Consider the following 25,684-nt stretch of genomic DNA (forward strand, 5'->3'; position numbering starts at 1 on the left):
AGACGAGGGAGACCCCTCAGAATGTGATGGTTAGAGGTGATGACAGGCATATGATACACTGTCGTTATGTGACCTGGTAACCTTGCTGACACGCCAGCCCGTTGTCGTTCAAAGACCCTCACGCCTGTGTGACCATGCGCCTTTTTTTTTTTTTTTTTGTAAAACTTGTGGTCAACTTAGCTACTCGAATTTAGAGGTGTTCCACCCGACATAAACATTATAACACTTTCCAGACTTACAAATTCTTGGAGGACCTTTCATTCAATGCCTTTGCTTGTACAGGTGATATTCAGCTTTGAGCAGTCAAATAATCTTGTGTCAGGTGTCTCCCCTTTTGATCCTAAAAGGTCAGCATCACCTGTAAACATCAGCAGCCTTTACAGCCTGCAGGTAGCTGACGTGTTTAGCACCTGACAGTGGGAGCCTCGTTTGACACGTCCTAGTCATGGTAACTAGCAGTTGTCTCACATTTACTGTGTGTTGGATCCTAAGTCTTTACATGCATGCCCTCACTTCATCCTCATAAAAGCCCTGGAGGGAGATACTATCTTGGTGTCGATTTTGTAGCCGGGGACCCTGAGGCTTAGGGAGTTGGGTGATCCACCCACAGGTCACCTGCTGAGACGGGATGAGGTCAGGAGGCGGCCCAGGCTCTCTGGCTCCCATGCCTGATTCTTAGCCGGTGTGCCCAGCAGGACCTTCTGCAGTGGTTTTCTACATTCTGGACCCGTGACGTCTTCCATGTCAGGTCGGAGGCAGGGCAGGTTTTGCTTCCACTTGTTGAATGATCAGGGTAAGTTAGTTTAACTTCCCTGAGTGATGTGTTCTCCACCCAAGGACACCATGTCACAAGCAGTGACCATCTCAGATGCACAGGCACAGCGGTGCTCAGGACTCCCGTCCACGGAGCCTCTGCTCTGTGCCGATCTCCCTGCTAAGTCCTCGAGTGAGTGCGTTTCATTTGGACTTAGGGAGGTTCAGCGGTGTTCGGGGGCCGTGCGCTAAAATCCCCCGGGTGGCGGGCTGTCTCCCCTCTGCCCTGTGGCGGTGCCTAGGTGAGCAGACACTCCCCTGCAGCAGGGAGAGATTTCGTCTTGGTCCCCACCGTCTCCTCCACCCCTAGAACAGTGCCTCGACCCCCAGAAATAGCAGTTGGATCCTTGGATCGAAGGAAATAGACAGGATTCGAACTCCCTCCCTTGGAACATGCAGGGGCCACGTGCAGAGCCTTCCAGAACCGTGGGCCGGAACCTGGTCTGAGATGAGGACGGTCCCTGTGGGGTGGTGTGAGGGCTGCAGCCTGGGAGGACCTGGGAAGGACGTGGGCTGTGATCTGGGCCTCAAGCATGCCTGACAGGTAAACTTGGCCTTGCAAGAGGGTGGAGGCCTGCCCGTTCCTCACCCGCCTGCTTCGGGGGGTCGGGGGGGGGGGAGTGGGAGGGGAAGCTCGAGGGCAGTGACCTGGGACCAGTGGCTTCGTGTGGCTCTTCTGGCGTCTGTAGGCATTTGTCCCTGCAGTCAGTTGACGGGGCATCTAGAAACCTGCTTCTTGTGGACTTCTTTCAAAGAGTCTGTCTTTTAGACGGTCTCCTTGAAAAAAACAACTTCTGGAGGTCTTTTTTAAAACTTGTATTCCTGAGCATACAATTCACATTTGTGCAAGTTCAGCGCGTTGAGTGATGGCCTCTTTGCCTTTTCAGCTTTGGAGTTGGGCACCATGCTGAGCCCGAGGAGGGGGCTGCGGGGGGCAACGGCCCCGTGACCGTGACCGGCCGCCGCTTCTCACCTGGGTCCTCTCGGTCCAGCCAGGCGGCCACCAGCCACCCAGGGCCCCAGAAAACCCCCGACAGGTAAGCTCTGTTTGGTTTCTTTGCAGGGGACAGGTCTGTTCACTATTGATTAAGGGGAGATAGGTAAATGCATCTCATTGCATCAGTAAATGCATCTTATTTCATTAGTAGGTGAATCTTACTGCATCAGTAAATGCATCTTATTTCATTAGCAGGTGCATCTTACTGCATCAGTAAATGTATCTTATTTCATTAGCAGGTGCATCTTACTGCATCAGTAAATGCATCTTATTTCATTAGCAGGTGCATCTTACTGCATCAGTAAATGCATCTTATTTCGTTAGTAGGTGCATCTTACTGCATCAGTAAATGCATCTTATTTCATTAGTAAGTGCATCTTACTGCATCAGTAAATGCAGGCAGAGGCGTCTCACTAGGCGCTTCCTTTCAGGGTTTCTGCAGGGAGCCTCCACCTGCTCTGTGGCTTCCCCCCTTTCCCGTCTTTGAGCTGAGGTGGGTGTGGGAGGGAGATCTCGAGGGGGTTGGTCCAGGCCCTGCAGACCCCCCTCCATGCCGCCTGCCCTGCTGCTCACCCACTCCAGCCCCTTGCTTTCCATAACGTGGGTGGTGGTCTGCTCCCAGGTTATTGTGAGGTGAGCCCTCAAGAATTGGCAGCTGGTAGTTTTAGAGCTGGGCCAGAACAGAACCGGGGTGGAGGGCCATACTTGGCTGTTTTCCGACCCTGTGTTTGGGGGTCTGCCTACTTTTAGCACTGCAACTGGGGGCACATACATCATGAAGGTCTAGGGCAGGTGCTGGCCCCTCCTGCCTCACTGCTTCCTGAGGTGGCTGCTCTGGGGATGGACCTTCTCTCTCATCCCAGCCGGCCGGGGACTGGATTCTTATGTTGCTATGTTGACATTCTCTCTCATCCCAGCCGGCCGGGGGCTGGATTCTTATGTTGCTATTGGTGGGTCTGAGATGGTAGTTAGAGAACTGAGGCTGGAATGGTCTTCCAGCAAAGGTGCCTGTGGGAGCCTTTGCTCCAGGGAGCATGGCGGGTACTGGAGAGTGTATCAGTCAGCTCGGCTGCCGTAACAAATACCACATTCTGGGTCACAATCCTGGAGGCCAGAAGTCCAAACTCCAGGTGTGGGCAGGGCTGGTTTCTTCTGAGTTCTCTATCCTGGGTGTGTGGATGGCCGTCTTCTCCCTGTGTCCTCACATGATGTGTTTCTGTGTCCTCTTCTTATAAGGACACCAGTCATATATGGGATCAGGGCCCCTGTGAAGACCTCATTTTACCTTAATGACATCTTTAAAGATCCTGTCTTCAAGCACAGTCGCATTCTGAGGTCCCGGATGTTAGGGCTTTAACATGGTGCTGTTTGAATTTACCCCCTAACAGAGGGGAACTGCAGACCAAGTGGCTGACGGGGCTGGGGAACTGCGGCCCGCGGTGCTGGTGTAAAGGCTGTGGCTCTGTCCATCTTGCCTCCCTCTCCCTTTCGCATCTCATTTCTCCACCTCTTCCTTTCTGTTGCCTACTTGCTGACCTTTTACTCCCCTCGGGGTTTCCTTTACTGTCCACAGAGCAGAAAAGAAGGGTTTTTAATCCTTTGTGTTAACTGGGTTCATTCAGCAGATGCTTCCTGAGAGTCAGCCTTATCTTAGAGGCTGAATAACATTGTACATAACCTGTTCCAAGTTCAGAAAGTACACATGTGAACTTTTCGTTTTTCTCTCCAGATGGTGGTCAGGACAGTTGATTTTTTTTTCCTGGGGTGTGACATTCTTAGTCGGTGAGGCTTCTCGAACTTTCTCGAACTTTCACGGCCCTTATGGTGAACAGCTTGTGCCTTCAGACAGGCTGCTTTTTGTGAAACAGGGGGCTTTACCCTCTTCTCCCAGCAGAGGTGAACAAAGGTCACAGAAGCGCCCAGTCTCCCAGGAGAAAGAATTATAGTGAACACACGCGCTTCGTGGCTGATTACAGCACCACCTCTTTGGTGTCCGAGGCCCAGGGTGCAGGTGCTGGTCACCGGGGGCTTTGTCTTGTCTCTGCGTGGGCTGCATGGTGCGCAGGGAAGATCCCGGCGGCGTGGGGTCTGGCTGATGCTCTCGCGCCGGCTCTCTGCTCCTTTGTGCTGCTTCCCCTTCATCTGTGACCCTGAGCCCTTCTGAGTGGTCCTGAGATGCCTGGAGGGTGGGGACTGGGTTTGTTTCTGGCGAGCCTTCACAGTGTCAGAGAGACACGTCTGAAAAAGGCAAGAAACACCCCTGAGCAGCCTGAGACCCCACTTCCTGGAGCACCTGACCAGCCTACACCTCCTGTCCTCCTTCTGGTCAGATCAGTCACATGCAGAGACGTGAGCCTGTGGGTTCTGACGGCCTGGCCAGGCACCTCTCGGCATGGACACAGCATTGAAGTGAAGCCTCGTTTCACAGTTAATCCTGTTTGGGGCTTGAAATCTAATTATCCACGCAGGTTAAGCAGTGGGGTCTGCTGGTGTGGAAGGCATCGCGCAGGGCGCCTCTCGCTGACCCCCGAGGGTGGGGAGCTGCGTCTGTGGCCGCCCCGGTCCCCAGAGGGATCGACAGGTGTAGTGACTGAAGGGTGGCCCCAAAGATTGCCCTGGGGTGGGGAGTGGATTTGCAAAACCTTTTCAGCCCCAGAGCCCTTCCTTGACCTGGACTGTCTCCCCACATGACTGTGCCCCTGTTTCTTCCCTGTGTCCCTGTGACAGCTCTCGTGATGGGCTTCCCCAGGGATGAGAAAGTCTTCAGCTTTTTAAAGCCAGTTTGTATTATTCTGGGGCTGCACACTGCACTCTTAGACCTGGCCATGCAGAGAGTTGGGGGGCGGGGTGGGCTCCACGCTCAGGCTGTTGCCATTGGCCGTCTGAAATGTGCATCTCCTCCAAGGCAGTGCCAGCCTCTAGGGGGCAGGGTGGAGCCCCTTTGCATCCTTGATGAGCCCCTGCAGTAAAGGGAACGCACTGGACCAAAGTTAGACTCTGCTTACCTGAGCACATTAAATAATGTGTTTGATTGAAACCATTAGTAGATTTGTTCTCACTCCCCTGACTTTTTTCTACTCATTCTGTAAGTTCCTCGTGAGCACTCATGTGGTTGGTACCAAGTCTGTCTAGGCGCTGGGGACACCTTGGTCTGCAGACACGGAACACACCTTAGTAGGAAGACTCCATTAAGAACTCATGTTCTGGGGGCTTCCCTGGTGGCGCAGTGGTTAAGAATCTGCCTGCCAGTACAGGGGACACAGGTTCGAACCCTGGTCTGGGAAGATCCCACATGCCACAGAGCAGCTAAGCCTGCGTGCCACAACTACTGAAGCCCGCGCGCCTCAACTACTGAAGCCCGCGTGCCTAGAGCCCATGCTCCGCAACAAGAGAAGCCACCGCAATGAGAAGCCTGCGCACTGCAACAAAGCGTAGCCCCTGCTCTCTGCAACTAGAGAAAGCCGTGCGCCGCAACGAAGACCCAACACAGCCAAAAATAAAATAAATAAAAATAAATAGATTTGTTAAAAAAAAAACAAAACAAAAGTCATGTTCTGTTGGATCTGTGAGTTGGGTGGAACCTGGTCCCCTGGAGTGTCAGAAAGATGCTGCATCACAAAATAAGAGGGTCCAAGAGGGACCATTTGCAGGCTAATTAGAGAAGTGGTTATTGTCGCCACAGGCTTGTTACGCAGTGTCCGGCCAGGGCACCCAGCGCCTGGACGTAGGTGAGCCCACCATGGGAATCACGGATCCGGGGGCAGTGAAGTGGGGAGGGGGATCGGACGGCAGCGGGGTTCACAGCATGTCAAGAGGCCCGCTTGATTTGGGGTCATGGTGGGGAGAGAGATGAAGGTAGAAATGACCTCTGTCGTCCGATTTCCGTTTTCCCACCCCTGGTCCCAAAGAGGCTTCTGAGTGTTTCCCTCAGGGCTGCGGCCCCCTGGGACCCCGGCTTCGCCATCCTCTGTTCCCATGTTTTGGTTGCTTGTTTTGTTCTCACTGGAGAACTTTTAGGGTTTGACTTGGGTCAGAGCATTGCATCTCCAAGCTTGGCGTCCCTGCAGCGGCCCCCCCAACAAGGGCCCAGCCTCTGGTGAGCGCCCTCCCGCCACGGCCAGCAGAGGTGGTCCTGCCCCCAGCCGTGTGGACGACAGGAGGGCGCCGCTCTCGGCGGCCCTGTTGCCCTTGAGATGCAGTCAGAGGAGGGCTAGTTACTGTTGCAGTTACTTTAACTGATTTAGCAAGACAGGGTTTGGCCAAGGGTAGAAACCATTTCTCCGCCCAGTTGCATTGATCAGTCGTTCCTTCCCATTTGCAGTATCGTTTAAACCAAAGCATTCTCAGAATCTAACTAAAAATGGAATGGCCTCTGCCGTCCTCTTTTCAAGGACAGAAACTCACGGTGTACCATCCCGCTGTTGCGGTCCTCGCGTCAGCTCACCACGAGCAGATCTTTAAGAGACTCTCGTGCACTTCGGCGTTGTGCTTTCTTTCCTTCCGTTCTCGGCATCCTCTTGTGTTTTGGCCTCTGGAACATGCTCCCCTGACACTTGTATTTCTGCTTCTCTGTTTCCCCTCCCTCATTTCCCCCTGTTCACTGTGTGTCTGCTATCTACACCGTGCTGAGGGCACCCTCGCGTTCTTTGGAACACCCATATCGTTTTATTTCTGTCTCATTTTGGGTATTTAACCCCTCTTGCCCTTGGGCTGGTGATGTTGCCTGTGCCTCTCCCCGTCGCTGGGTTGGACCAGAGAGCAAGGCTCGTGGGGCGTCTCCGTGACCCTGCTCAGCCAGTGCGACCTCGCACGTGGCAGGATCTCAATAAATGTCTGATTTGCTCTGTTGGGTCCAGATATGTTGGGGTCTTATCTTAGCACGTGATTCTCTGATGGAAAGAATCTAAAAGTCACTAAGGTTGAAGGAAGAGAAATAATCAGTTTCTCCCTGCTTTGGAGTCACGTGGAGATGTAGCTCTTCAGCTTGCTTTTTCTTCGAGAGTGTTTGTGACTCTCGTGGAAGCACGTTTATGACAGCTGCTCTGAGGTCCTCCCAGGGCTGCGTCTCTCGACTGTCTTTTCTCATGTGAGTTGCAGCTATCCTTGTTCTTGGTACGCCAGGTGGGTTTCACTCGTGTCCCGGGCATCCTGGGTTTACGCTGGGTGACTGGATCCTGTGTACTCTTCTTGGCGGGGAGTGTCCCTGTTGATGTGCAGACACGGGCCTTGCAGGGTGGACGTCTGCTGCCTCAGGGCCCTGGATGCCCCCTGGTGACCCCACCCCTCACCACTCATGGGTGTGAGTCCAGCTGCCCCTTAGCCCCATGGACACCTTCCCAGAGCCCCGCGCCCCTGGGCCCCCGAGAGCAGGTGCAGGTGTTCAGCCTCCTCACTGGGGGGAGGAACGCAGTTCCTACCGGACCCTGCTGGCCCGGGAGATGGGGGAGGGGGAAGAGATGCCAGTTGACCCCTCCTCTCACCTCCTATTCCCCTCCTGATGTGGGCGGGGCTGGAGGCAAAGCTGGCACTGCCCCTGCAGGGGAGCTGGGTGTCTGCTTCCTCCAGGTGGGAGGTAGAAGATCAGCCCCTACCCGGCCGGCTGGCATCACGCAGAGGATCTGAGTGTGGCCGCCTGCTTCTTCCAAGCCAGGGCGGGGGTGGGGCGGGCAGTTGCCTCCTGCCTGTCCTGCTGAAACAGGGGTGGGTGGGAGCCCTTCTCCTTTGGCCTGTGGTTGGAGTAGCGTGGGTATCATTGAAAAGGTTCTGGCTCTGTTGGGTGGGAACAGCTTTCTTGGAGCTTTTCTTTTTTAAAAAATATACATATAAATATATTCTTTTTCATATTCTTTTCCATTATGTTTTTTTAAAAATAAATTTATTTATTTATTTATTCATTTATCTTTGGCTCCGTTGGGTCTTTGTTGCTGCGCACGGGCTTTGTCCAGTTGCGGCGAGTGGGGTCTACTCTTCGTTGCCGTGTGCGGGCTTCTCGTTGTGGTGGCTTCTCTTGTTGCAGAGCGTGGGCTCTAGGCACATGGGCTCTAGAGCGCAGGCTCAGTAGCTGTGGCGCGCGGGCATAGTTGCTCCGTGGCCTGTGGGATCTTCCCGGACCAGGGCTCGAACCCATGTCCCCTGCATTGGCAGGTGGATTCTTAACCACCGTGCCACCAGGGAAGCCCTCCATTATGGTTTATTCCAGGATATTGAATAGAGTTCCCTGTGTTATACAGTAGGACCTTGTTGTTTATCCATCCTATATGTAATAGTTTGCATCTGCTAATCCCAAACTTCCAATCCTTCCTTCCCCCACCCCCTCTCCCTCTTGGCAACCACAAGTCTGTTCTCTATGTCTGTGGGTCTGTTTCTGTTCCGTGGATAAGTTCACATGTGTCATATTTTAGATTCCACATATAAGCGATATCATATGATATTTGTCTTTTTCTGACTTACTTCACTTAGTATGATAATCCCTAGGTCCATCCACGTTGCTGCAAATGGCATCATTTCATTCTTTTTATGGCTGAGTAATATTCCATTGTATATATGTACCACATCTTCTTTATCCATTCACCTGTCATTGGACATTTAGGTTGTTTCCACGTCTTGGCTATTGTAAATAGTGCTGCTATGAACATAGGGGTGGATGTATCTTTTTGAATTAGAGTTTTGTGTTGGCGCTTTTGTTGACTGAGCCTGTGGGTGGTTCCCTGGCTGGAGACTCCTGCCATGTGCTGTCCTGGGGGTGAGAAAGAAGCCCAGGCCCTTACCGCTGGGCTCTTCCTCGTGTCCTGAGGCCCCCAGGCTGCCGTTCTCTCTGCCCCTTGCAGACTTCCTCTGCTGGTAGAAGTGCTGTGTCCATCCTTTCTGGGACTGCATCTCCCCACTTTGGCTTTCAAGGTTTCCTCTTCAGAATCTCTTATCCCCACACAGTGCTTGAGTTTCAGGAGGAGGGTCAGAGATGAATCGTTGGCTCCTTGGGAGGTTCAGCCGAAAGATGAAGCTAAATGTCAGAATTCTGCCAATACCTGTTGGAAGCGCAGTGTTTGTAAAGTGGGCAGTTTTTAATCTTCAGGACACAAACTAGAAAGATTATGACTCAACAATCATTTAACGGCTGATAACTAATCAGGCTCCCATTTCTTTTTAAGTTGCAAGTTCATCTCTGCCATCGTTCCCCGACTCAAAACCAGAAGCTATTTCTTGCCATTGTTTCTGTTCATTAGAGTTGGGAGAAGATCTGATTGCCACTCAGGAAATCTCGGTGCCCTTATTTTGGTGACGACCAGTATATCTACAAGGCAAGAGTTTCTCAAGACAACTCAACTTGTCCTCTAAAATATTAAGTATTGATAAATTGCTGAGAATGCTGGCTCTTTGAGTATTTAAGTGTAAGGGAACAGGCATTATTTCTATTTGAAGCTTCGTGCTTTTAAGCAGTGACAATCAATGTCAAAGTTAAATTTGGACAAAGTGCGCTACAGGCAAAAAGCAGTTGGTGTGTTATTTGGGATAAGTAATAGGGATCTAAACCCAGTGTTCTCAGCTCAGGTTCAACCTCTCTGGGACGCCCCTGATGTCACAGGACGTGGTGGAATCATGCCTGGCCTGGTCCTTGCACTGTCCACAGATAGTGGGAGCTGCAGGCAGTAGATAGCCATGCAGAGCATGTGCTCTATGGAGAGAGGAGGGGCAGAGACCAGATAACGGTGACACAAAGGACAGCAGCAGTAATAAAGTGCCTTGTGCACACGTGTGTCAGGGGCTCTTGCTAGTGGTTCTGTGGATTAACTCGTGGGATCTTCACAACAGCCTTTGCAGTGGGTATAAACTCTACCCATTTTACAGAGGAGGACACCAAGGCACCAATAAACTAGATACAGCCCATCCCCACTGTTCACTGATCCCATATTGCTAAAATTTGTTTGTAACCCAAAACTGATACAGTAGATGAGTTTGCATTTTTAGAATGTTACATAAAGGCGACTGATTTACTTTGTCTGGCCTCTGTCACTCAGCATCGTTATTTTGAGATGCATCTGTGTTGTAGCAAGAACTTGCTCCTTTTCGTTGCTGAGTAGTGTTCCTTTGTGTGACTCCATTACAATGGGTTTATCCGTCCACCTGTCAGTAGACATCTGCACTGTTTCCAGGTTTTTGCGGTTTCGATACAGCTGCATTCTTTACTGCGTGCGTCCTTCTTTCTAGGCTCGTAGGAATGCCCCGCCCTCCTTCCATCCTCCTTTCTGGACCTCACCTCCTCCTGCCGAAGTCTGGGGTGTCTGGTTTGGGGCGTGGCTGTGGGTCTGCCGGCTAGGTCATCTGCGTTCTGGTCTGGGAGAGAGCAGGGGTGGGACTGGTCAGGAAGACGATGTCCCAGGCCAGCTGACGCAGTGACGAGGCAGCGGGACAGAGAGGTCCCCCACCTTACAGCTCTAGACGTGTGTGGACCTCCACCTCTCAATTCTCTCTGAGTCTGACTGTAGTGTTAGGGGCCAAAGCACTGTGGATGCCCTGAATCTACCCTTATTTTGTTGACTTTACTCATGTTTCAGATGGTTAGAGATGATTCCTGGGAGCATAGAGAACTTATTTTAGCTTTCTTCTCAGATAGCCCAGACTGTGGTCTGGGAGGGCCCGTCCCCATCAGCAGCAAGTTATCACGGGACGGGACGCGGAGGCCCGTGCAGGCAGAATCTGCGGCCTGGAGAGATCCATCATCTCTGGTGTCTGCTGTCTTTGTCCTCCTAGGAAAGCGGCCAGCAACATGAGACTGGGGACTTGTGGGTCTTTGTGATATAAAAGCTTAGCCCTTCTGGGCTTGACAGTGGGCTTGACTTGGCTTCACATGTTGGGGAGTGGGCAGACCCTAAGCCTGAGAACTACCTGGGTATTTCTGCCTGTGGTTGGTTATTTGGAATTAAGGCTAGCATACCCTAGCGCTGCTTGATGTCTCAATGTCTCGACCTGTTTGTAACCATGGAAGCTTCTGCTGAACAGGGCTGCCCGGCAATGGAGGCTTGAAGAAGAATGACAATGGGAACCTTCATGTGTGCACCTGCTCAGGTAGAAACGAGAAGAGATGCAGTAAGGAAACCTCCTGTGTTTGGTCTTTGGTCCTTATCCAACGATGGTAGTGCATTCACCTTTCCAATTAGGTTTGACGTATGAATGGTCAGAGACACATTTCCCAAGATGTTGCTCAAGGTCATCTTTGAAGTTTTGCAATGGGCTTTCTGCTCTGGTACCTCCTGGGGGAGCTTGGCTCCCGGGGTAGCAGAGGGGGCTTCTTCTAGGGAGCGTCCCCATGGAGAGCTGCCACCGGGCTCCCGGGTAGTCTGCAGGCCAGGCAGTCCTGCTGTTTTCCAGAAACAGATTTTCCTTTTTTCCTTCCTGCGAGTGGGGGCGGCCGGGTGGCAATATTAGTCACAAGTCCCGGGATCCACAGGCGTTTACGGTCCATGCTTAGTTGAAAGGAGGACTGGTTTATTTCAAGTTAGAGTCTCAATTAAAGGAAGATGGAGGAATGTAATAACATGCAATGAGGTCTGTGACAAGTACAAATGGATAAAAGAGCTCCATTTAAAGGCGTTTCATGCTTTCAGAAATAACAGCACTGTGGCCCGAAGACGGGATGGAGGAGGGAAGAGGGAACATTTCAAAGGTGCCGTTTCATTGTACCGTTGAGGGTTATTTTGATGAATTATTCCCTAGACACATGAGCTGGTGTGTGAGGTCCAGAGGGTACATGATGGATTTGGGTGACTTCATCAGGAGAGTATTACTTTCTTAGGTATTGCAGTTCTTAGAACCAATGGAGGAAAATATTGCCTTGAGAATGGCAGATCCTGCGAATTATGCAAACTCCAGAAGAAAAACTCCTTGTGCCTATTTTTAGTGACTCTGATAATGTGGGCGTGGCGTGGCCAGAGTAGATACAAATCTTTTTTTTTGTTTTGAAACACAACAATTTAAAATTCCATTTTGTAATTATACAATAAAGGATTTTGTAATCCAAAGCCAAATTTCATACAAAATAGATTAATATGTTTGTAAATATCTAGAACTTTGGAGTTTGAAGAATTTTTAGCTTCATCTAGGTTGTAGAGTGTGAACCCATTCAACCCATTTTGAGGGAGAAAACAAGAGGTTTTTCAAATATGTATTTTAATTTAGCACTACTTCCTAAAGCAGAAGTTGTGATTTTGCAGGATGTTTTTGAAAGAAATGCCCCAGCAGCTGTTCCCCTTTTGCCTTGTCCATGAAAGCAGAATTGTTCGACCTCAGCGCCTGTGGCTGGAATGGATGCCGGTGTGTTTTCCCTGGACCGGCCTGGGCCGTCGGTGCTCTGTCCGCAGCCTGTGTCTGCCTCTCCCTAGTTTCCTCCCCTTTCCCAAACTCAACCCTCACACCCACCGGGCAGCCTTCCCTGCACACCGCAGTCCTTATTCGTGTCCGTTGCCCCCTCGTGGGGTGATGTACAGGTCGGTGTGTACTGTCTGTCCGGTGTCGCACCGCTGCCCGGGGCGTGCAGGGCTCAGGTGCTGGGAAGCGTGTGATGTCAGGTGTGTCCCCATCTCCCTGTGAGGCCTGTGCCCGGGTGTCCATCCTGCCGAGTGAGCCTGGGCAGGCTTCCTGGACCCCTCAGGTGTCCCGTCCTGGTTGTGCACCACCCCCCCCCCCCCGTCCCGCAGACTCTGTGCTGCTCCAGGCAGCTGCACCTGCCACCCGCCCATCTGCCTGCCCGGGACTTTGTTAATTACCCAGCTCCCCGGGACCTCCGAGGATGGGGAGGGCAATGTGTTTGTTATTAATGGGGGTCTGCTTCTGCCCTGCCCCCCACCCCCCCACCCCCCCAAGGTAGCAGGTTATTCACATCTGCACACAGAGGCCAGAGGACCTCTCCTGGGTCCTGTTTTCCGTAAGTTGGGTACATACATTTAGCTCATCTCTTGCAGATTAAACCCTTCGGATAAATTTTCCTCTAACATTTGGGGCCAGTTTGTATCTAAACTGGGAAGACTTCACCTGGGGTAAATATAGGCTGCGTTTTAAAATAGCTGGAAATGGTTTAAGGAAGCAGTGAGTGATCCGGTCTTTCACGTGGATTTGAAGCGCAGGGCAGTGGTGGTGACAGCCCCACCCCGTGTCAGCGGTCAGTCACTCGGGGTGGTACCACGGCGAGCGGGACCGGAGTCTCCTCCGGGTCACGGGCAGTGGGCACGAGTCTGCACCGGCCTTGACTCTGCCCAGTCGTCCTTGCTCTTAACAAGGGAGCATGCCCGCCGCCCATGTCCCTTTGCTGTGAAAAGACCTCACGGTGCAATCAGAGGGTTTTATGTGAAGCCAAGTGGTTTTCTTTTCCTCCTGTACTTCTTTGAGGCTTTGATCCGGCAGAGCTGTTCTCTTGAGTAGAAGTGGGATGGCATACTTTTCAGACCTGGTCTGACCTCCTCTTTGGTCCTCTGGTCAGTCCTCCTCCTCCCCTCCCACTTCATCCCAGCAGAGGCTGGTGGGGATGCAGGGCCTATTTTGAGGACATTACTCTAACTCTGAGAGGGATGCGGGTCCCTGGAAGCGTGCCGAGAAGCCCGGCAGCAGAATGGTGTGCTTGGACCAGACGCAGTCGGGGGGAAGCGGTTGGAGTCTGGATCCGCTGGAGGGGTTTGTGGAAGAAGTCCACCTTTGGTCCACAGTCTGGCCGAGCAAGCAGGCGGAGGCGTTTCTGCTGGGACACAGAAGTGGTGACTGCAGGAGGGCCAGGACTTTGACTTTGGACACTTGGGTTTGACAGGCCGGGGCACAGCCGAGTGGTGGGGGGCAGGGCAGTTGTGTGTGTGGCCATAGGATTCAGGGCGAGTAGGCAGTGAAGGCCTGGCGAGAGCGCCCGTGGCTTCCGATGGATTTACGGTGATGAAGATGGGTGAGCCCAGGGAGGGAGGGAGGGAGGAGGTCTGAGCAGTGGGTGCTGGGACCCCGCTATTTAGAGGACTTGGAGTTGGGAAGTCACCCGCTGAGGAGACTGGGGTGGGGGGCCGGTGGGGGAGGAGGGCAGCAGTGGACGTGGCCTCCTGGGGTCCCAGGAGGCAGGAGATGTGGTGATGTGGGTGGGACTGGGAGCTGACCTGTTTCCCTGGCCCAGGCAGAGCGCGTTCAGGAGCAGAGGCCTGGCAGGTGGATATGGGAGAGCAAGGAGGAGGACTGGTTTGCAGGAGAGAAAGGATAACCTTGGGAATTTGGTGTTTCCCCACCGAGTAGAAACTTCCAAGCAGTATCCTGTTCGTGGCCACCCCCCTGCGTACATCAGCTCCCACAGGTACCCTGGTGACACGTGCACACGTATGTGGGGTCCGTGTACTTACACGCACACATACTGACCTGCACACGTGTCCCTAGAGCCAGGCATTTAGGTTGTTTCCAGCCGTATTGGAATAAAAAAGTACCTGTGTTCCCAGTTAAGGGCGTTGGATTAAGAACACTCCGATGCAGCTCGAGGGCAGGTACCCGGAGATCTCCGGGCTGTGGGGAGTTTGCAGCTGAATCCACCACCTTTCACTCTGACCACACCTTACAGGTCACCTGGACAGTTCTTTAAGTAAAGTACCTGTGCCCAGGTCTGGCTGCAGGCAAGTTAGAGGGACTGGGGTGTGGGGCTTGGAGCAGGATTTGGAAAGGCCTCCCGGGATTCTAGTGGGAGACCAGAGTTAAGAATCAGGGTCCTGCGGGGTGATCCCGGGGTACTGAGAATGGCCAGCGGGGCAGAAGGAGGGAGGGACCAGACTCTGCAGAGGTCCGTTGAGTGGAGGAGGGGGAGGGGGGCACCTAATGACCCATTAACCAGGGTGGGAACCTGCAGGAGGAGCAGGTGTACTGGGGCGTCACTCAGCTGTTGACGGGTCGGGACCCGTATGGGGACGGTTCTGGGCCGTGGGAGCTGCGGCAGGTGCTCCCCAGAGGGCAGGGTGGGGAGAGGACACTTAGGCCACGTCCCTGCGGAGCTAGAAGCTGGGGGTGTTTGGCGGGGTGCAGTGGAATCGCTCGGAAAATGCGACTCGTGTAGGATGGTGTCAGAGACTGGAGAGCCCACAGAAGCACCTGTGATCGGCAGGAAGAGTTTCTTTTTATTTTTAAGATTTTTTTGATGTGGACCGTTTTTTAAAAAATAAATTTATTTATTTATTTGTTTGTTTATGTTTGGCTGTGTTGGGTCTTTGTTGCTGCACGCGGGCTTTCTCTAGTTGTGGCGAGCAGGGGCTACTCTTGGTTGTGGTGCGCGGGCTTCTCATTGCGGTGGCTTCTCGTTGCGGAGCACGGGCTCTAGGCGTGTGGGCTCAGTAGTTGTGGCTCGTGGGCTCTAGAGCGCAGGCTCAGTAGCTTTGGCGCACGGGCTTAGTTGCTCCGCGGCACGTGGGATCTTCCTGGACCAGGGCTGGAACCTGTGTCCCCTGCGTCGGCAGGCGGGTTCTTAACCACTGTGCCACCAGGGAAGCCCTGGCAGGAAGAGTTTCTGTGAAGCCAGATGGCCGTGGGCCTGGGGCCCAGAGAGGAGGGTCGTTTGGCTGGTGTTTGGAGGACTTTTGAGACAGTCTCGCCAGAGAGCTTGGGGCTTGGAGGTAGTACGTTGATTTGAGGGGTGAAGGCATTGGGTTTAGAAAATACTTCATCAACGTTTGTGGACGGATGCGGACAGACAGTAAAGCTGAGAGAGGACTGATCAAGACAACGCCCCCTCCCTCCGCCACCCTGCCGCGCACCCACTCCTTCCTAATACGGGAAAAGCACAGGCACATTTGTTGGCCCCTTGGCCTGAGGCAAGGAGCACAGAGGGGCAGGGGGTCTGGAGTGAGCGGAGGGCTGGCTGGTCCCCTGACTGCCCTGAAGGGGTTTAGATCCTCTGCCCGGGGAGGGGGCGGGCATCAGGACATGTTGGGGGAGGTTCAGGGTAATAGAAGAAGAGTCAGTATGGCTGTTGTGGGAAACATGATGACCCAGGTTGAATGAAAGATCCCAAATGCAGGGAGGTCCCTTGGTGGCTGACGTTATCCTTTTTGCTGCCTGGGAAAGGCCCTCCGAGCGTCGTCCTGTGGCGTGGTCTCGGTCATCTTGTGACCCGACAGTGTGGGCTCTTCCCTTAGTTCACTGGAATCTGGGTCCTTGGAATGGAAGAAAATAGATGCTTCCTCAGAGGGAGCAACGTCTCTCCCTCCGTGGGGAGTTAGCAAGTTACACCAAGAAGAAAACGTTGCAATTCTTTATCAGGGAAGACTTTATTTATTTATATTTGGCTGCACTGGGTCTTTGTTGCTGCGCGCGGGCTTTCTCTAGTTGCAGCGAGCGGGGGCTACTCTTTGTTGCGGTGCGCGGGCTTCTCATTGCGGTGGCTTCTCTTGTTGCAGAGCACGGGCTCTAGGCGTGTGGGCTTCAGTGGTTGTGGCTCGTGGGCTCAGTAGCTGTGGCTCGCGGGCTCTAGAGCACAGGCTCAGTAGCTGTGGCGCACGGGCTTAGTTGCTCCACGGCATGTGGGATCTTCCCGGACAAGGGCTCGAACCCGTGTCCCCTGCATTGGCAGGCAGATTCTTAACAACTGTGCCACCAGGAAAGCCCCTGAAGACTTTATTTTTAAATTAAAACTGATGTATTTAAAGTGAATTTATTTGGGTTATTTTGAAGCTATGGACACTTCCTGTAACTAAACTAGATATGATAAACCCAATCTTATCCCCTGCCCCGGGACCCTTAAGACAACAAAAAGGAGCACATCTTCATGAAGCTTAAAATTCCAAGGCTGCTGTTACCAAATCCAGCCTTAGGCAGTCAGAGCCCTGGAATTATAGGGTCTCCTAGCAGCGTGACATTAAGTTAACCTAGACGGCGGTCACTGTGCAGTTGTGTGGTCGTGTAACCTGGTCACCTTTCACCTTGTGCTACTGGCCAAGAATAACATGAGAAGGTTTGCAGCCCTGACTGTGTATTCATCACGGGCACTGTGGGTGGCAGATTACTTGAAGCTACAGCCCTGGTCCCAGGGGAGGGATGCACAGTGGCCTCCTGGAGCATCTCCTCTTTTCCCGCCCCCCTGGCCTGATGGTCACTGTTAGATGAACCTGTGTCATCTCCCACGGGAACGAGAGTGGACGCCTAGTAACTCCACCCTGGAGAGTGACTTAGGATGTGTGAATCCTGGGTTTGGTGGATCAGCATGTGGGGGACTCTGGAAGGGGGGAATACAGCTCAGAAATAGATATTCCACGGGAGGCCCACTTAGGGTCTCCAGGTTGAGCTGTGACCGAGAGCTGCCCCAAGACATTTCTAGGCCAAGACGACATCTCCCCGGCAAGAGCTTAGAAGGGCTTCACGTGTCAGGGCTTTTTGCTAAGTGTGAGTTGATGAAACACTGAATTAATAGACTTAAAAATAAGATTATTTGTTTGCCCCCAAATAGTCAAGGTGGTGGACAAGGCAGGGCTTGGGGGTAGGGTTAGATTGATGTATTGAAAGGGCCATGAAATCTAAGAGTAAGTCCAGCATCTATGCTGGTCAGAACTGGCGGAAACATCGCAACACAGGACACGCTGCCAGTTGGCAGTGTTACAGCTGGTGTCCCCAGTGTCACTCGGGGTGGCCTTGTGTTCTGTGACCGGATTCCAGGCCCCTCTCTGAAATGCACTTCAGATCCTGAACTCTGCTCCTTTCTCCTCTGTAGACCAAGCAGAAGCAGGGCTTGCTCTTCTGACCTATAGTTGATATGAATCTGATGCTATGACAGTCAAAAAAAAATGATATACTTTGCTGGATTCACTAACAATCATGGCAAAGTTTCAGAAGCTCGAGCTGCATCAGTTCTTTTAAGAATTAAAATACAGCCATCGAGCTCACTTATTTTGGGAGGTAGGTGATTCAGGGACTTAGTGCAACATTTTACGGGTCCAAAGGGTCTTGCGGGGGAAAGTAAGCCCCTGCCCCCAAGGGCAGCCCTGCTGCTGGCTGTCGGTACTCTCCTGAGAGGTCTCTGCTACCCCAGTGGCAGGAGTGCTGACCCTCTGTTTTCTCTTCTCTGCTCCCTGTCACCCCCGATACCTTGGGGCACCTGCCTAGGGAACCATCTTGTTTGTTTGTTTGTTTATTTATTTATTTTTAATTGCAGTATACTTGATTTACAATGTTGTGTTAGTTTCAGGTGTACAACAGAGTAATTCAGTTATTTATATGTATATATATTCTTTTTCAGATTCTTTTTCATTATAGTTAATTATAAGATAATTGAATATAGTTCCCTGTGCTATACAATAGGTTCTTGTTGTTTATCTATTTTATATACAGTAGTATGTATCTGTTAATCCCAAACTCCTAATTTATCCCTCCCCGCCTCTCTTCCCCATTGATGACCATAAGTTTGTTTTCTATATCTGTGAGTCTATTCCTGTTTTGTAAATAAGTTCATTTGTACCTTTTTTCATATTCCACATATAAGTGATATCATATGATGTTTGTCTTTCTCTGTCTGACTCACTTTACTCAGTATGACAATCTCTAGATCCATCCATGTTGCTGCAAATGACATTATTTCGTTCTTTTTAATGGCTGAGTAATATTCCATTGTATATATGTACCACATCTTCTTTATCCATTCATCTGTCGATGGACATTTAGGTTGCTTCCATGTTTCCACTATTGTGAATAGCGCTGCAGTGAACATTGGGGTGCATGTATCTTTCCGAAGTATGGTTTTCTCCAGATAAATGCCCAGAAGTAGTATTGCTGGATCATATGGTAGCTCTATTTTTAGTTTTTTGAGGAACCTGCATTCTGTTCTCCATAGCGGCTGTATCAGTTCACATTCCCACCAAAAGTGCAGGAGGGTTCCCTTTTCACCACACCCTCTCCAGAATTTATCGTTTGTAGAGTTTTTGATAATGGCCATTCTGACCTGTATGAGGTGATATCTCATTGTAGTTTTGATTTGCATTTCTCTAATAACGAGTGATGTTGAACATCTTTTCATGAGCCTTTGGCCATCTGTATGTCTTCTTTGGAAAAATGCCTCTTTAGATCTTCTGCCCATTTTTTGATTGGGTTGTGTTTTTGGATACTGAGCTGTATGACTTGTTTGTATATTTTGGAGATTAATCCCTTGTAAGTCTCATCTTTGACAAATGTTTTCTCCCAGTCCGTAGGTTGTCTTTTCGTTTTGTTTATAGTTTCCTTTGCTGTGCAAAAGCTTTTAAGTGCAGAGCATTTTACTGCACCTTGTTTTTTCTTGCCACATCAGTATTTGTAATCCAAGCAGCTTGGTGTTTTTAGGCTACAAGGTTGTTTCCAGCATTTTGCCGTCATGGGCAGCTCTGCGGTGCAGCCGCTCGTTCGCTCGCATGGGGCTTGTGGGTGCAGGTGCCCACGTCCGTCCTCAAGGCGCCTGATGCTCTCCCAGCTCCAGCACTGGGCTCGGGGCTGGCTGGGAAGAGAGGGAAGCTCAGGCCTTTTATGAGATTCACTGAAAGAATGAAATTAAGAAGATCTGATGCCACCATCTTCAGTATTTTGTAATTTAACGAGAGACCTCAGTCCAGAATCTGGGAAGTGTGATTTAGATATAACCTCTTGGGGCTTTTTCTCAAGTTTTCTTTAGGAGAAAAGAAGTCTCTAGTCAGTGGTCTGTGTTTTATTATAGTGACAGTGCTTTCCTCTTAGGTGTTGATTGGAAGGATTTTGGAGTGTATATATTTTATAAAGTATTTAAAACCAAGGGCTGTTTTATAGAGCATCCTGGGTTTGTCTGATGAAGTTTGAACCACTTTCTCAAAAATTACGGAATCAGATTTGTAGGCAGCAAGGACACATCTGAGTGTTCTGTTTCCCACTGGTGTTAACGTCACTTATTCCCACGTGAAGATTGTGCTTCTGGGGCGGTGGGTGGTGTGGCTGGCAATGTGGGTGGCATCTTGGTCATCCCCCCTCCTTTTTTTTTTCTGGCTGCGCTGCGAGGCTTGCAGGATCTTAGTTCCCCGACCAGGGATTGAACCTGGGGCCACGGCAGTGAAAAGCGCTGAGTCCTAACCACTGGACTGCCAGGGAAGTCCTTCCCCTTTTTGACTTAATTGATGTAGTCTCTTAATTTCTGCTTCTTGTTTTATAATTTTAATATGCAAAGATCTGTCCCTTGGAAGTTACCCAGAGGCAGTCAGTAATTTATAGTGATTCATGAACCTTGAGAATCAAGGATTATAAGTGTTGATGTCAATAGTGAAAACAAAACTTTAATGAATTAAAAAAAATAAATATATAAGAGAAGATAAGTTCTTTTCAAAGGACCCCAAGTTTAGATCTGTATGTAAGTTATCTACATTTTAAAAAATTAAACAAAATTTTGTTTAACTTTTTATTTTATATTGCAGTATAGTTGATGAACAATGTTGTGGTAGTTTCAGGTATACAGCAAAGTGATTCAGTTATACACATACATGTATCTATTCTTTTTCAAATTATTTTCCCATTTAGGTTGTTACATAATACTGAGCAGAGTTCCCTGTGCTATACAGTAGGTCCTTGTTGGTTATTCATTTTAAATATAGCAGTGTGTGCATGTCAATCCCAAACTTATCCAGAGAAAAACATGGTCCGAAAGGATACGTGCACCCCAGTGTTCATTGCAGCACTATTTACAATAGTCAGGACATGGAAGCAACCTAAATGTCCATCGACAGAGGAATGGATAAAGAAGATGTGGTACATATGTATATATTGTATACAATGGAATATTACTTAGCCATTAAAAAGAATGACATAATGCCATTTGCAGTAACATGGATGGACCTAGAGATTGTCATACTGAGTGAAGTAAGTCAGACAGAGATAGTTGGGGGTAATCCACATTTTAAATTATAATGGCTTTTCTCCTTGCCCCATCCTCCCTCCTCCAAGGTCCCCAGGTCGTGCACGGGCAGGATCCCATAATGTTGGGGGGCACCCCATCTGTCCTTTGCTCTGACTCTCAGGCCCACAGTGGTTCCCCGTCCGTGAGGTCCTGTGTCACTGTGTGGCCCTGGGCGGGTCACCCAGCATCTCAGAGCCTGTGTCCTCATCTGCGACACTGGGATGGCCACGCTCACAGGTGTCAGAGTCGTCTAGGTTTCACTGCGCCCGTGTGGGTTTCACCTCGTCCAGGGCACACATTTACCCAAGGCGGGCGGGTGTCCTCCTCGTCTCTGCAGATGTGGGCGTGAGCAGGACAGTGTGTGGGGTCCGTGCCGGTCCCCTGTGATTCTGTGTCCAGTGCTGTGCCCAGGTCTTCTGCCCTGTGCAGCCTTGCCCATCCTCTGTGGCTGTCTTCCCTCCCTGGTCTCCGGACTTCGTCCAGTGACGCCACCTCGTGTGAGCGTCGGCTTAGCGATCCCGTCCTGTCCCCGACGCACGACCTCTGAGCGTCGGCTTAGCGATCCCGTCCTGTGCCCGACGCACAACCGCTGAGCGTCGGCTTAGCGATCCCGTCCTGTGCCCGACGCACGACCTCTGAGCGTCGGCTTAGCGATCCCGTCCTGTGCCCGACACACGACCGCTGAGCGTCGGCTTAGCGATCCCGTCCTGTGCCCGACGCACGACCTCTGAGCGTCGGCTTAGCAATCCCGTCCTGTGCCCGACGCACGACCTCCGTGCCCGCACGCTCCCGCTGCAGAGGTGGGGACGTGTCTCAGAAGTCCAGTGCCCTGGCTGAGGATATGTATTAGCTGTATTCCCCGTGTGGTGCAATGCATCCTTGTAGCTTATTTATTGTATACCCAGTAGTTTGTGTCTCTTAATCCCCTACCCCTGCCTTGCCCCCCGACCCCACTGGTAACCAACTAGTTTGTTCCCTGAATCTGTGAGTCTGCTCTGTTTTCTTATGGTCGCTAGCTTGTTGTGTTTGTTAGAGTCTAGATATAAGTGGGATCATACAGTTCAAATAGCATATTTCCAACAAGTCTCTCAAAGTACTGAGACATGAAACCCTAGGTCCTGCTCACACACGTGGTCAGATTTAGACCCTGGTCCCTAAGGACACACAGTTTGCAATGACGGGGTCATTCTTTGCTGCAGGTAGTTCTCATGGCTGTTTCACCTGCGCCCTCCCCCTGCCCTTCCACCAATGCCTGATGGAGAAAGGCGAAAATTGGCGTTCTAAAAGGGATTCTTTATATTTGCATAGGAAAAAATAATAGATTTTTCAAAGGCAAAAACGTACGGGGCACAAGCTGCCAGTTGGGAATCTAGCCCTTAGCATTCAGTTATGGCCATTTTGAGAGCTGAGTGTATATTTTTCACTTCAAACAGCTTCGTAGTTGTAGGGTCCCCCCACACCCAGCCCCCAGAAAGAGAGGCGTGATTCTTCAAAGCTTTGTTGCAGTTTTCTCCCAGTTTCTCCCCTTGCCAACATCATAAAAAAAAGGAATAATAATTGTAAAAGAAAAAGATGAGAGCGGTGGTTCTCAACATCAGAAACGCTCAAGGAGCTTAAAACAACGCCCCTTCCCCCAATTCGAGATCTTGTTTTCCCTGGTCTGGGGTCCAGCCCAGGTAATTGGAGTTTTAGAAACTCCCGGAATGGATTTGCCGTGCAGCCCAGTGGTGGGCGCCGGGTCGGCCCGAGTGTACCGCCTGACAGCCCTGGAAAAGCGTGTTGCTTTGCAGGCCTCACCTCCAAAGTCTCTGATTTAGTAGGCCCAGGTCGGGGCTGAAATTTGTATTTTAACAAGTTCCCAGGTGATGCCTGTGCCGTCTGTTCATAATCTGAAAACCCCAGGGCTGCTGGGTTCTGGTTAAGGGAGTGGACTTCCGGACTGAGCTCTCTTACCTTCCTCAGGCCTTCCCATCACTAGCCCTGGGACCTTGACCATCCTGCCTCATTTCCTCTTGTAAACAGTGGGAATCATACACACACAAATCCATAGACACAGTGAGCCCAGGGCCTGGTCTAAACAAGTACATGGTTTTCTTTATGTTGGAAATATATAGGTGGAAGGAGGGTGGGTTTTACTCAATTTGATCGTAAGATTTATTTTTTAGTTTATTCTTATTTCGGTATATATTTCTCATGAAAGTTATAATTTCATTGAAATTACCAGATTTCTTTCTTTACTAATGCCCATGAAATTACCATATGATGAAAAAAAAATCATTATATTCCTTTTTTTAATTAAAATTTTGTGTATTGGTGGGTTTTTAAATTGTATTTTTAAGAATTTTGTCTTTTATTATCTTTCTTGGATTTTCATAAATTTTGTTATGTTTTGCTTTCTGGTTTGTTTTTGACCAGATTTCCTTCCTTCTGGTTCAAGGCTGGATTCACATTGTTTATATAATTTCTTTTTTCCTTTGTAGACGGTGCAAGAGTCATGGCCTTATTAGTTCTCCTGTCATTTCTCTTGCTTTGTGCTACGTCTCTCCACGAGGGATGGTGCTCATTGACCTAACTGCCCAGAGACGGTTATTGTATTAATTTTCTCCTCGGGCCAGCTATTTAGGCCAGTGCTTGTTTTTAATTTTCAAGTGGCTGACTTGTTGCTCTTTACACATACGTTTTTAATTTCTAGCTGTGTTGTGTTTGGCTCTCGCTCAGGGCGGGTTGGCACGGTGGCCGGCTGTCCCTGTGTCCACCCTGGTACCCGTGGAATCGGGTCTGTGCCTTCATGTCACAGGGGGGAGGGGGCTCAGCACAGGGGTTTCTTAGCTCAGAGATCTTTATGTGTTAGCAAGATGCACTGATACTCTTTGTGGCTTAGTATCTTTTAAAATCATTTCACAGGTGTTTGTAAATATTTGCACATGTGCACTTTTCATGCATATTCATTAATTCTGTCTCATCATGGCAGGGTGTTGTGCATTCTTTTTATCCCGGTTTGATTCCTTCCTTTGCCCTCAGTGATCAGCACAAGTGTCCAACAACAAACGCTTTTTCTCAGTTTCTCCTTGGAGGTCTTAGGGGTTTTGGTTGGTTGGTTTGCTTTTAGTGTAAACTTTTTTTTTTTTTTTTTTTAAAGGATTTTCTTATTTATTTATTTATTTATTTATTTATTTATTTTTGGCTGTGTTGGGTCTTCGGTTCGTGCGAGGGCTTTCTCCAGTTGCGGCAAGCGGGGGCCACTCTTCATCGCGGTGCGGGGACCGCTCTTCATCGCGGTGCGCGGGCCTTTCTCTATCGCGGCCCCTCCCGTCGCGGGGCACAGGCTCCAGACGCGCAGGCTCAGCAATTGTGGCTCACGGGCCCAGCTGCTCCGTGGCATGTGGGATCTTCCCAGACCAGGGCTCGAACCCGTGTCCCCTGCATTAGCAGGCAGATTCTCAACCACTGCGCCACCAGGGAAGCCCCTAGTGTAAACTTTTTACTGAAGCATAGCATCCATTTTTATAATTCAAGATTCGTGTATAGTGTTGATCTGTTAGTTGGAGGGTGAAGACCTAATACGGCTTTTGCTCGTTACTAATTACACTTTTATCTGTGTGGATTAGTGTTTCTTTGTTTTAATGATACTTTTCTATCATTGCCGCCACTGTTATTGTTGTGTTTGAGTGTGTGTCCTTGTATCTTTGCCTGTTCTGTCTCTGTCTCTCCCTTTTCTAGCTCTCTTTTTAAAGCTTTTCTGTTTCACTTTGCTTTGGGTATTTTGTTTTACGTCGCAATATGTTTGAACATTATTTTCGGAAGAAGGGAACTGGACAGTTGACATTTATTGCTCCACGTCGTCCGTCTTCTGAACCAGTTTTTTCTGCTTTGAATGCTTCCTCATCTGCCTTTTTTCTATTTTCCCTTTGATGTTTCAAGTATTACTAGTTTATTTTTATCCTCTTATTATGATTGAAAAGGCAAGTATTCTGCTTTCAATTCTGCAAGTGATTATCTTAAAATATCGTGAACATTGCTCAGTTATATTTTCCCTGGTAAGGAGCAGGATCTCTGCCTTTTATGAAAGGTACAGATTTCTTTTTAACAAATCCTACAGGGATTCATTTTAAGATTTGAAACTTCTCTTTTCGATTTTAATTCTTCTGTTTTTTTCTTTTAAAAATTTTTTGTTAATTTTTTCCAGTTTTATTGAGATATAATTGACATACAAAACTGTGTAAGTTTAAGTTGTACAGTGTAATTATTTAAGTTTATTATGAAATGACCACAATATTTAATGTTTAAACTAAGTTTTATTTTTTAACCTGTCCACCAACAGTTGTACTATTTACTTTTATGCTATTATACATTATATGTTATACATTATTTACTATACATTGTATATTATACTGTGATGCCGGTTAGCCTTATTAGTTGGCAGATTCTTCTTAAGGCCCTACTATGTGCTGTCTGGGTGTGGCAGGCATCCACGCTGAGATTTTGAACGAGGAGGGGTTTAGTAACTACCCACCGTGAGCTTGGATTGATGTCCAGTGCTGGCTGTGGCTATGGCCAGAGATGACAGGGCCATAAGCTCCCAGCGTGTGCTGCAGGGTCGGCAGAGGCAGGCGTGTGGGTGCTGAGCACCTGAGGGTGCTGCAAGGGGGGCAGCGTTTGCGGGGAGAGAAGAGAAAGAATGAAACAGACGCTCTGGGGAGCACAGAGAACATTTCCTGAGGAAATGGAGCGGAGTTTCTCAGCAGTATTAAATGCACATTCTGGATGTGTGGTTACCTGAAGACAGAAAGGGCCCATTCGCTCAGTCTGGGATTCAGGGGGTCCTGGGCGCGGCTGGCTGCCTTAAGCAGAGGCGTCGTGTTTTTCTAGGAGTGGGTCGGAGATGGAGGTGGGCACAGGGGCCAGTCTGGAGCAGGTGCCTGGAAAGCAGGGGGCAGTGTGGGGATGGAGCGGCCAGTGGGCAGCAGCCTCCAGGCTGCAGGAGGACAGCCCGTGAACCTGGAGCT

The 25,684-nt window shown here is 50.0% G+C and overlaps 1 protein-coding gene across 6 annotated transcripts in view; it reads left to right on the forward strand.

Annotated features, from left to right (window-relative positions):
- The window catches only part of GRB10 (growth factor receptor bound protein 10), a 222,400-nt gene that overhangs the window by 32,887 nt on the left and 163,829 nt on the right, over positions 1–25,684 (forward strand). For 5 of the 6 annotated variants that reach the window (XM_057550410.1, XM_057550415.1, XM_057550413.1 and 2 more), the window contains exon 2: positions 1,701–1,850. The gene's annotated coding sequence lies outside the window, so the exon portion shown is untranslated. Of the gene's footprint in view, positions 1–1,250; positions 1,358–1,700; positions 1,851–25,684 lie in introns of those variants that run through there. The other variant, XM_057550414.1, reaches the window with a different exon arrangement.

The sequence above is a fragment of the Balaenoptera acutorostrata genome, chromosome 7 (genome assembly GCF_949987535.1).
Source record: "Balaenoptera acutorostrata chromosome 7, mBalAcu1.1, whole genome shotgun sequence".
NCBI classification, from domain to species: domain Eukaryota; kingdom Metazoa; phylum Chordata; class Mammalia; order Artiodactyla; family Balaenopteridae; genus Balaenoptera; species Balaenoptera acutorostrata.